Source organism: Mustela lutreola, chromosome 10, assembly GCF_030435805.1.
Source record: "Mustela lutreola isolate mMusLut2 chromosome 10, mMusLut2.pri, whole genome shotgun sequence".
Lineage (NCBI taxonomy): Eukaryota > Metazoa > Chordata > Mammalia > Carnivora > Mustelidae > Mustela > Mustela lutreola.
The window spans coordinates 109,486,220-109,497,626 of record NC_081299.1 but is presented as its reverse complement, the minus strand read 5'-3'; the positions used below and the strand labels follow the sequence as shown (position 1 = coordinate 109,497,626).

Sequence of the window (11,407 nt, the reverse complement as noted above, 5' to 3'; positions counted from 1 at the left end):
TGCCTGCCTCTCTGCCTACTTGTGATCTCTCTCTGTCAAATAAATAAAATCTTTAAAAAAAAAAAAGATTTTATTTAATTAATTTATTTTGTAAGATTTTATTTATTTGACAGAGAGAGAGCGAGAGAGGGAACACAAGCAGGGGTAGTGGTAGGGGAAGATGCAGGCCTCCTGCTGAGCAGGGAGCCTGATGCGGGGCTCCATCCCAGGACCCCAGGACCCCAGGACCATGGCATAAGCGGAAGTCAGACACCTAACAACTGAGCCACCTAGGTGCCCCAAGATTTTTTTTTTTAAAGTAATCTCTACAACCAGTGTGGGGCTTGAACTCACAACCCTGAGATCAAGTATGACATGCTCCTCTGACTGAGCCAGCCCGGCGCTCCTAGAGTCACCTTTTTTTTTTTTTTTTTTTAAGATTTCTTTATTTATTTGAGAGAGCTCTTGCAAGCAAGTGTGCACAAGTGGGGCAGGAGGCAAGGGAGGAGAGAGAGAATCCTCACCCTGACTCCCTGCTGAGCACAAAGCCCTTCTTGGAGTTCAACCCCAGGATTCTTAGATCATGATCCAAGTGGTAACCAAGAGTCAGACACTCCCCTGAGCGTGCCACTCAGGTGTCCCTCTACAGTCAACTTTTAAGTGGTGGTTAGCATCTGAATGCAGAACTGATTTTAGGGCACCTGTGTGTGTCAGATCCTGATTCCAGGGTCCTGGGAGTAAGCCCCATGTCAGGATCTCTGCTGGGTGGGAAGCCTGCTTCTCCCTCTCCCCCTATTTGTGTTCCCTTTCTCACTCTGTTTCTCTGTGTCAAATAAATAAATAAAATCTTTTTTTTTTTTTTTTTTTTTTTTTTTTTTTTTTTTTTTTAAAGATTTATTTATTTATTTGACAGAGATTACAAGTAGGCAGAGAGGCAGGCAGAGAGAGAGAGAGGAGGAAGCAGGCTCCCCGCTGAGCAGAGAGCCCGATGCGGGACTCGATCCCAGGACCCTGAGATCATGACCTGAGCCGAAGGCAGCGGCTTAACCCACTGAGCCACCCAGGCGCCCCAAATAAATAAAATCTTAAAAAAAAAAGAAAAGAACTAATTTTAGAGCCCTTTCCCCTGCATAGAAACTATATAGAGAAAGAGAGGAGAACCGCACAGAACTCTGAGGAATACCAAAACTTAAGAGGTGGACAGGAAAAGAGATCACATCAAAGAAGAATCAGAGATAATAGTTTTTTAGGGCTGCCATAATATAAAGTGCTCTGGGCTTAATCAACCGAAGTTCATCTTCTCACAGTTCTGGACGTTAGGAGTCTGAGATCAAGGTATCGTCAGCGCTGTTATTTCTGAGGTGTCAGTCCTTGTCACATGTAGCTGTTTTCTGTCTTCACATGCTCTTTACTCTGTGCACACCTGTGTCCCGACTCCCTTGGTAAGGACACCAGTTACATTGGATGAAAGCCCCCCCACCACCCACCTCATTTAACCTTAATTACCTCTGTAAAGAGCCTATTTCCAAATGTAGTCAAATTCTGAGCTACTGGGGATTAGGACTTCAATACATGCATTTGGGGAAAACAATTTACTTTATTATATATTATAGCATTCTTAATTTTTCCTTCACAGCATCTAGAATAATTTTGTGTTTTAATAATTCTAAATTATTTTAATTATTATGTTAAATTTCTAGATTTTTAAAAAAGATTTTATTTATTTGTTTGACAGAGGGAGAGAGATCACAAGTAGACAGAGAGGCAGGCGGGGGTGGGGGGAAGCAGGCTCCCCACTGAGCAGAGAGCCCGATGCAGGGCTCGATCCCAGGACCCTGAGATCATGACCTGAGCTGAAGGCAGAGACTTAACCCACTGAGCCACCCAGGCGTCCAAAATCTCTAGATCTTAATTATACCTTTTAAAATCTCTTCTCATTTTTATAGTCTTTTATCCTTCAGTCATACTTACATTTCCTTTAAATTTATTAAACATACTTATTTATATGATGTATTATGATTCCGGTAACCAAAGTCTCTGTGGGCTTAGTTCTGCTATTTATAACTTCTGCTCATTCTCATCCTCGGTGCCTTATTTCCTGTTGCCTTGTGTTTTGGGATTTGTATTTGTGAACTCATATTTGAAGAAGTTTTAGGGAATTTTTGAGGTCTGGATTGAAGGTGCCTTTCTTCAGAGAGGATTTGTGTTTCTTTTCTTTTCTTTCCTTCTTTTAAGTAGGCTCCACACCCAGCATGGACCCCATAGGGCCCAGTGTAGAGCTTGTCCTCCTGACCCTGAGATCAAAACCTGAGCTGAGGGACGCCTGGGTGACTCATTTGGTTAAGGGTCTGCTTGGGCTCAGGTCATGATCTCAGGGTCCTGGGATCAAGCCCCACATCGGGCTTTCTGTTTGGTGGGAAGCCTGCTTCTCCCTCTCCCATTTCCCCTACTTGTGTTCCCTTTCTCACTGTGTCTCTGTCAAATAAATAAATAAAATCTTAAAAGAAAAAAGACCTGAGCGGAGATCAAGAGTTGGACACTTAACTGACTAAGCCATCCAGGCATCCCTCTTTATTTCTTTCAGGAGCCTAGAGATACTACCAACTTGTGAATGAGTTTAAAATAAAATCTGAGTTTAATTATTTCTGCTTATTCAGGTAATATGAATCTAGGTTATAAACCCATGAGAGGACCAACTTGTGAATTCTAAGGGGAGATCTTTTTCTTCTCATTTTGAGCCAAGACTGAGATAAGGACATTTATTTTCCATCTCTTATCTCAGGGTGGATACTTTCTAGTTTGCCCTTCCACTGAGAGTGGAGTCTGCAGGAGGCCTAGCCTTGTTTGGGGGCATTCCAATCCAGTTGCTCTTTTTGCACAAGCCCTAGACTTTGTCTGCTATCCCTTGAGAAACCATTAAGATGGAAGTTCTGTCTCTGGGGGTTAGCAGATGTCTCTAGAATATTCACCAATTTCAGCCTTATGTTTTCGGACTCATGCTTTTGCTTTTTATATTTGAGCTGGTGTTTTGAGGTGTTTTGTTGTGGAATAGTTGTCAGGTTAACTGGTGTGTTATACTGCTAGATTCTTCGTTGAATGTTGATGCCTTCACACCCTCCTGCCTCCCTCACTACAAAGTTCCATGAGGGCAGAGGGCAGATCCATCTTACCACTGCTATTTTCTGGCACACAGAAAGTGATCGATAAATATTTATTGACTGTATGAAAGTAGAAAGAAAGGAGTTCCTTGAAAAGAGAGGAAAAAATTCAGGTAAGGACTGAAAATAGTCCATGTACTTAGCAATTAAGTAATTTTGAGAATAGATTTTGTACATTAATGAGGGCAAGAGCTGAATTTCACTGGATTAAAGAGTAAATAGTAATTGAAAATTTCTTTATCAAGAAATTTTAGAGTGATGAGAAAGCAGAGGGTGTTTGGGTTGAAGAAAGAATGGGGGTTTCAAACCTTTGTAGGTTAGAGAGAATGATCTTCTGGCATGAAAGAAATTAGAAAGAAGAAAGAAGGGGGGCACCTGGGTGGCTTAATCAGTTAAGTGTCTGACTCTTGATGTTGGCTCAGGTCATGATCTCAGGGTTATAAAATCGAACCCTGTGCTGAGCCCCGAGTGGGGCTCTGTGCTCAGAGGGGAGTCTGCTTGAGATTCTCTCCCTTGTCCTCTGCCCCTCCCCCCACTCACACACACTGTCTCTCAAATAAATAAATCTTTAAAAAAATTATTTATTTGAGAATGAAAGAGAGAGAGAGACAGAGCACAGGCAGAGAGAGGGGAAGAGGGAGAAGCTGATACTCTGCTGAGCAGGGAGCCCAATATGGTACCTGATCCTGGGACTCCCAGGAGCCAAAGGCAGACACTTAACTGAGCCACCCAGGTATCCCCATAAATAAATCATAAAAAAAAAAGGGCGGGGGGAGAGAAGGGGCAATTGATAGAGCATGGTATTCCAGAAGAGACAGATGGGAGGGCAGAATTAAAGCCTCTATAAGGAGATTCTGTTATTTAACTAAGTAAGATGGGGTGCCCACTCCTTTTCAGGTGGAATGCAAGGTGGTCTGCAAAAGCCAGAGGCTTGAACTATAGTGAGGTGCTTGAGGAGAACAGCTCTGGGAAATTCACAAGAAATCTAGCTTCCATGCAGACTGCCACATTAAGGCTGGATATCACTGACTCCCATCAGTGGTATCCATAAAGCAGCAGCCTAGAACTGGTAGTAGAGAAAACACACCTCTATCCCCAATACCTAGAACAACTCTTGGCACTTCAGTAGGCAGTTGATAAGTATTTCTTAATAAACAAACAAAGATTAGCATTAGAAGTGGGGAATAGTGAGGCAGTTGGGACCAAAGAACAAAAGACAAAGGTAATTGAGGGTGTGGCAAGTGTCTTGAGGTAGATCATTGTCCATGGAGCCTCAGGTGGACCAGGTAAAAAGTGAGGCCACAAAGGATCTGTTAGGCTGGAACTGTGGTTGGCCATAAGTGAACAAAACTGAAGAATGACTGAAATTTTGTTTTTAAGATTTTGTTTATTTGACAGAGAGATCACAAGTAGGCAGAGAGGCAGGCATAGAGAGAGGGAGGAGGAAGCAGGCTCCCCACTGAGCAGAGAGCCCGATGAGGGGCTCGATCCCAGGACTCTAAGATCATAACCTGAGTGGAAGGCAGAGGCTTAACCCACTGAGCCACCCAGGCGCCCCTCAGTGTTTTTCCTTTTGGCCTGTGACATGGAACTCAGATTGACTTCTCTTCTATAAAGTCTGACAATGGGACCTGCAGCTGCAGGTTCCAACTGAACCAGGCTCCTGATTGTTATAAGCTGAAAAGGCAATGTGAGCACTATCCAGAATCCCATTAACTAATAATAGATTAATACCAAATTAGAGGTCTCTAGTACATTCCACCAGGCTTTGACCTGGGAGCTGTCATGTTCAACGTTTGTACAGATGGTTTTGTTTAGAACTGATGGCAGTCGCACCTGGCTGTGTGTGGTGGTCTACAGTTGGTAGAACATTGATGCTTGATCTTGAGGTCATGAGTTTGAGTCCCATGTTGGGTGTAGAGATTACTTTAAAAATCAGTTAATTAATTTTAGAATAAAGAACATTGATGACAGATGGTTACATTTGTTGATAGGAAGAATATGGGAGGGGTAATGAATATATTGTTGGAGAACAGAATCAGAATGCAAAGAGAATGCAGGCTAGACCAAAGCTAACAAGATTTAGTTTAAATGGGCTAAATGTAAAGTGTAGCACAAAGAAGGTTATGTGTGTGTGTATGTGTGTATGATATGGGAGATATGGCATAATATGATTTGAAAATTACTTAGGAAACTGAATAGTAATATGGGCAAAGTAGAGGGGCCTAGGTGGCCCAGTTGGTTATGCCTCCAACTCTTGGTTTTGGCTCAGATGGTGATCTCAGGGTGGTGGGATCAAGCTCCATGTTGGGCTGTGTTTAGTGCAAAGTCTGCTTAAGACTCTCTCTCCTGGGGCACCTGGGTGGCTCATTGGTTAAAGCCTCTGCCTTCAGCTCAGGTCATGATCCCAGGGTCCTGGGATTGAGCCCCACATTGGGCTCTCTCTCAGTGGAGAGCTTGCTTCCCCCCCTCCTCTCTCTCTCTCTGCCTCTCTGCCTACTTGTGACCTCTGTCAAGTAAATAAATAAAATCTTAAAAAAAAAACCTCTCTCTCCCTCTTCCTCTGCTCCCCCCATCCCCCGCATGCTCACACACACTCACTCTCTCAAATAAAATCTTTTTTTTTTTTTAACATTTTATTTATATATTTGAGATAGAGTGTGCACGAGAGAGAGAAGGAACAGGGGCAGAGGCAGAGGGAAAGGGAGAAGTAGACTCCCCACTGAGGAGGGAGCCCAACGCTGGGATCATGACCTGAGCTGAAGGCATACACTTAACTGACTGAGTCACCCACATGCCCCTCAAATAAAATCTTAAATAAATAAATAAATAAACACGGGCAAAATAGGCAAATAAACTAGAGGACATACAAATGGCATATACATACATACACACTCATATATATACATACGTATACATGTATGTGTGTGTTCTTATAGGAGATAACTTTTATTCATCTTTCTTATTGGCAAAAATTTAAGACTGCTAATACCAAGTGTTAGCAAAAGTATGGAGAATTGTCCAAGGTATTCACACAAGTTGGTGGGAATATAAATCATTTTAGTGCAATTTTAAGTATATATTAAAATTTTAAAAGTACATATCCTAAAACCTAGCAATTCACTCTTTGAATGTTTATTGAAGAGTCTCAGTTGGTTAAGCATCTGACTCTTGATCTTAGCATCTCAGCTCAGGTCTCAATCTCTTGAGTGATGCCTACTTAAATTTTTTTTTTTTTTTTACCCCAAAGAGATACTCCTGTGTAGCACTAAGAGTCATAAAGAATCTTCAATGAAACATTGTAATAACAACAACAACAACAAAATGGAAACACTGTGTATGCAACAAGAGACTGGTTAAACCATTACCTCCATACTATAGGCTACTGTTTGGCAGTTATAAAAGGGAGATGGCTTTATTCGTACTGATGTGAGAAGTTCTCTGTAATGTGTTAATGTGAAAAAAGATGTAGAATAGTACAAATCATTTGATACATTTATGTTTTAAAAATCTCTTACAACTACATATTTCCACATGAAATATATATCCATGTAAAATACACAGGAAAAAAGTCTGGAAGAATATATAACCAAAGTGAAACAGTATGTATCCCTGGAAGGAAAGGACTGGGATTTGGGATATTGGTCAAAGGAAACTTTGGATTTGTCTGTTGTTTTTTTAAATGAAGATTTAGATCTCTATTATTTACATGTTTTATAAAGTAAATGCATTCATGTTATTTATGAAGTCAAAACAAATGAAAACAACCCCACCTCACCCCGTAATTACACTTGTAGGTTTTATGTAGTATCGGTTTTATTTCATTTTTTAAAAAAGCTTTTTATTTTTTTAAAGCTTTTTATTTTTATTTAAAAGGCTTTATTATTTTTATTTTATTTATTTTTATTTTTTAAAAAGATTTTATTTATTTATTTGACAGAGAGCACAAGCAGTGGGGGAGCAGTAGGCAGAGGGAGAGGGAGAAGCAGGCTTCCTGCTGAGTGGGGAGCCCAATGTGGGGCAGAGCCCAGGATCCTGAGATTATGATCTGAGCAGAGGCTTAATCCACTGAGCCATGCAGGCGTCCCTGTAGTGTCAGTTTTAATGAGTCAACAGTGTGCAGCACTTGGGTGGCTCAGTTGGTTAGGTGTCTGCCTTCAGCTCGAATGGTGGTCTCAGGGTCCTGGGATCACAGTCTTCCTGCTCAGAGGCAAGTCTGATTGTCCCTCTGCCCCTCTCCCTTCTGTGCTTTCTTTCCCTCTCTCTTTCTCTCTCTTTCAAATAAATAAAATCTTAAAAAAATGAGTCAGAGGTGTGATAGGGTAGGCAGTGAATCTAAGGATGCCTAAGGCTCTCCTACAGTCCAAGTCTACAACCAACCAAGTGGTGGTTTAGTTCTCCTTGGCTCAGTCAGGCCACATCTGGACAAAACTTAGGCACACTGACATATTTGAGCTCTTCTAGAGAGCAGCCAGAGTCATGCCAGGAATGCATATCATGTCAAGGAGAAATAACTGAAGGAAGGGAGATTGTTTAGGCTAATGAAAAGAGATGTAGAGATATGTAGAGCATTTGATACATGAATGGTTCTAAAGATTTATTTGAGAGAGAGGGAGGGAGAGAGTGCCAGTACACATGCACATGAGCTGGTAGAGGGGCAGAGGGAGAGAATCTTCTAGCAGAGTCCTGGCTGATTGTGGAGCCCCACATGGGGCTTGATGTCACAACCCATAAGATCATGGCCTGAGATATTACCTTTCCAATGGCAATGTCAGCTTTCCTGACATTGAGATGATGCATTGAGATGATGACATTGAGATATTTCTATGGCCACCACATCCCCTCTCATTCTTTTGTTTTCCAGAGGTCCATTCTATGCAGAACCCTTTGCAAAGAATCCCACTATGCTTCCACAAAGTTATTTTGAGGATTTAAACTGGCTCCATACTTCCAGGATTAATATATATTTGACATTTTGTCAGAAAGGAGTGCACTTTGGTGATCCCAGGCTTTGTTGCTAGCCAAACTTTGCCTTGAATTCTCTCTGCCATGAGTTATACTCAGTCTAATGAACATCCTCTACCCAGAGACAAATATTAAATGCTTCAGTGGTCCCTCAAGGCCTCTCTTTCTAGGCTTGAGGAGAAGAGAGAGGTGCCTCTGACTGCTTCTCCTTGGGGTTTGGTGCAGCTCACAACAGGGCAGTAGCTGTCTCCAAAGAAATCTATTTTATCTTGGTACCCCGCCTAAAACATCCAATTTAATTTTTTTTTTTTTAAAGATTGATTTGAGAGAGGGGTGCCTGGGTGGCTCAGTCAGTTAAGCATCTGCTTTTGGCTCAGGTCATGATCCCAGGGTCCTGGGATGGAGTCCTGTGCAGGGCTCCCTGCTCAGTGGGGAGCCTGCTTCTCCCTCTGCCTCTGCAGCTCCCCACCCTCCACTCGTGCTTGCACTCTTTCTCTCAAATAAATAAAATCTTTATTTTTTTAAAAAAGACTTTATTTATCTGACAGAGAAAGAGAGAGATCACAGGTAGGTAGAGAGGCAGACAGAGAGAGAGGGGGAAGCAGGCTTCCCACCGAGCAGAGAGCCTGATATGGGGCTCGATCGCAGGATCCTGAGATCATGACCTGAGCCGAAGGTAGAGACTTAACCCATGGAGCCACCCAGGTGCCCCTAAAATCTTTATTTTAAAAAGATTTTAGTTGTTTATTTGAGAGAGAGAGATAGAGAATCTGAGCAGGGGGAGTAGCAGGCAGAGGGAGAGGGAGAAGCAGACTCCCCACAGAACTGAGAGCTGGACTCGGGGCTCAATCCTAGGACTCCAGGATCACAACTGGAGCTGAAGGCAGATTCTTAACCAACTGAGCCACCCCAATGCCCCTAAATAAATCTTAAAAAAAAAAAAAAAAAATTGAGAGCCAAAGTGTGCAAGCAGGAGTGGGGGGAAAGTGAGAGAACTTTAAGCAGACTCCCCCCTGAGAGTGCAGCCCAATGTGGGATTCGATATCATGACCCATGAGATTATGACCTGAGCCAAAACCATGAGTCAGGTTCCTAACCAACGAAGTCACCCAGGCATCCCTCAATTTAAAATCTTACCAAGGGGCACCTGGATGGCTCAGTCTGTAGAGCATGTGACACAATTTTTTTTTTTTTAAAGAGTTATTTATTTATATGGGGTAGAGGGGCAGAGGGAGAGGGAGAGAGAGGCTCCAGCAGAGACTCCCAGCTGAGTGAGGAGCCCGAAGCTGGGCTGGATCCCATGACCCTGAGATTGTGACCTGAGCCAAAATCAAGAGTTGCATGCTTAACTGACTGAGCAACCAGGCACCCTGAGCACATGACTCTTGATCTTAGGGGCATGAGTTCAAGTACTATACTGGGTGTGGAAAAGATAAGAAAAAAAGAAAAGGAAAGGAAGAAAAGAAAAGAGAAGAAAGAAAAGAAAAGAGGCACCTGGGTAGCTCAATCTGTTAAGTGGTTGCCTTTGGCTCAGGTCATGTTCTCAGGGTCCTGGGGTCAAGCCCCACATTGGGCTTCCTGCTCAGTGGGAATCAGCTTCTACCTCTCCCTCTGCCTCTCCCCTCAGCTTGTTTGCACCCTCTCTCTCAAATAAATAAAACCTTTTAAAAAATTAAAAAAAGAAAAAAGGCACTCTAAGTGCTTTGTCAATAAATAAATAAAATCTTATTAAATATAGGGCCCCCTGGCTGGCTCAGTTGGTGGTGTGTGTGACTCTTGATCTCGTGGTTTGATCTCGTGGTTGTGAGTTTGAGAGCCACACTGGGTGTGGAGATTACATAAAAATAAAATCTTTTTTTTTTTTTTTTTTTTTTTTAAGATTTATTTATTTGACAGAGAGAAATCACAAGTACACTGAGAGGCAGGCAGAGAGAGAGAGAGAGAGAGAGAAGGAAGCAGGCTCCCTGCTGAGCAGAGAGCCCGATGCGGGACTCGATCCCAGGACCCTGAGATCATGACCTGAGCCGAAGGCAGCGGCTTAACCCACTGAGCCACCCAGGCGCCCCAAAAATAAAATCTTTTAAAAAAAATATTTTATTTATTAATTTGACAGATCACAAGTAGGGGGTGGGGTGGGGGTGGGGAGGGAGCATTTTCCCTGCTGAGCAAAGAGCTCGAGCGGGACGCGATCCCAGGACCCTGAGATCATGACCTGAGCCCAAGGCAGAGGCTTAACCCACTGAGCCACCCAGGTGCCCCCCAAATAAAATCTTATTAAATATAAAACACAACTTGGTTTGTCAATTCTGCTTTACAGCCTTCCCTGTTTCCTCCCTGGGGTCCATGTGATTCAGTCATACTTCACAGGCCGACTCATATGGTAGTCAGCAAGTTGTTCTGACATGGTCTGGGCATGTTCCCCTTTAGCAATTAAAAAAAAAAAAAAAAAAAAAGTCTACTCAAGGCCTAGGGCTATACAGCAATTCCACTGGCCATGAGATGGAAAGTTCAGGACTCTCTCCTGGCTCTAAACCTAGTTCTCCATGAAGGTTGAACACAGGGCACTGTGGTTTGGTAGAATAGCCATGGACTTTGGAGTCTGTCAATTACCAAGTGACCTTAGATAAATTACCTTTTCTGAGCTTCATTAAAGTTTTGTAAAATATAAAATAGTTTTTTAATTCAAAATTTAATTTTTAATTACACAATTAATAAATAAATATTCTCCTTGGAAAAAACAAAACATGACAGATGAGACTAAATTTCCTGGGATCACCACCTTCAAGCCCACTCCTTAACCCTCTCTCCCCAGTGGCCTCCCCCAAGGTCACCACAATTCTCAGTTTACTATTTATCTTTCCAGGCTTTCTTCTTCTTCTTCTTTTTTTTTTTTAAGATTTTACTCATTTATTTGACAGACAGAGAGAGAGATCACAAGTAGGCAGAGAGGCAGGCAGAGAGAGAGGAGGAATCAGGCTCCCTGCCAAGCAGAGAGCCTAATGCGGGGCCCAATCCCAGGACCCTGGGACCATGACCTGAGCTGAAGGTAGAGGCCCCAACCCACTGAGCCACCCAGGCGCCCCCAGGCTTTCTTCAGTTAAACTTTTTTCTTTCTCTTTCCGGGGGTGTGTAGTGGGAGGGCCAGAGAAGTGGGGAGAGAGAATCTTAAGCAGGCTCCACAACCAGTGTGAGCCTGACATGGGGCAGGGCTGGATCTCACAGTCCTGAGATCATGACCTGAGCAAAAACCAAGAGTCAAAGCTTAACCAATTGAGACACCCAGGTGCCCCTCAATCAAATCAGTT

General features: G+C 42.8%; 1 long non-coding RNA gene across 1 annotated transcript; it reads left to right on the top strand.

Moving 5' to 3' along the window:
* The first annotated feature begins 134 nt into the window (after positions 1–134).
* LOC131809989 (uncharacterized) lies at positions 135–9,958 on the top strand. The gene is made up of 2 exons (XR_009345358.1): positions 135–806; positions 1,044–9,958. It is a non-coding gene; the product is annotated as an uncharacterized LOC131809989 (long non-coding RNA).
* Positions 9,959–11,407: the final 1,449 nt, after the last annotated feature.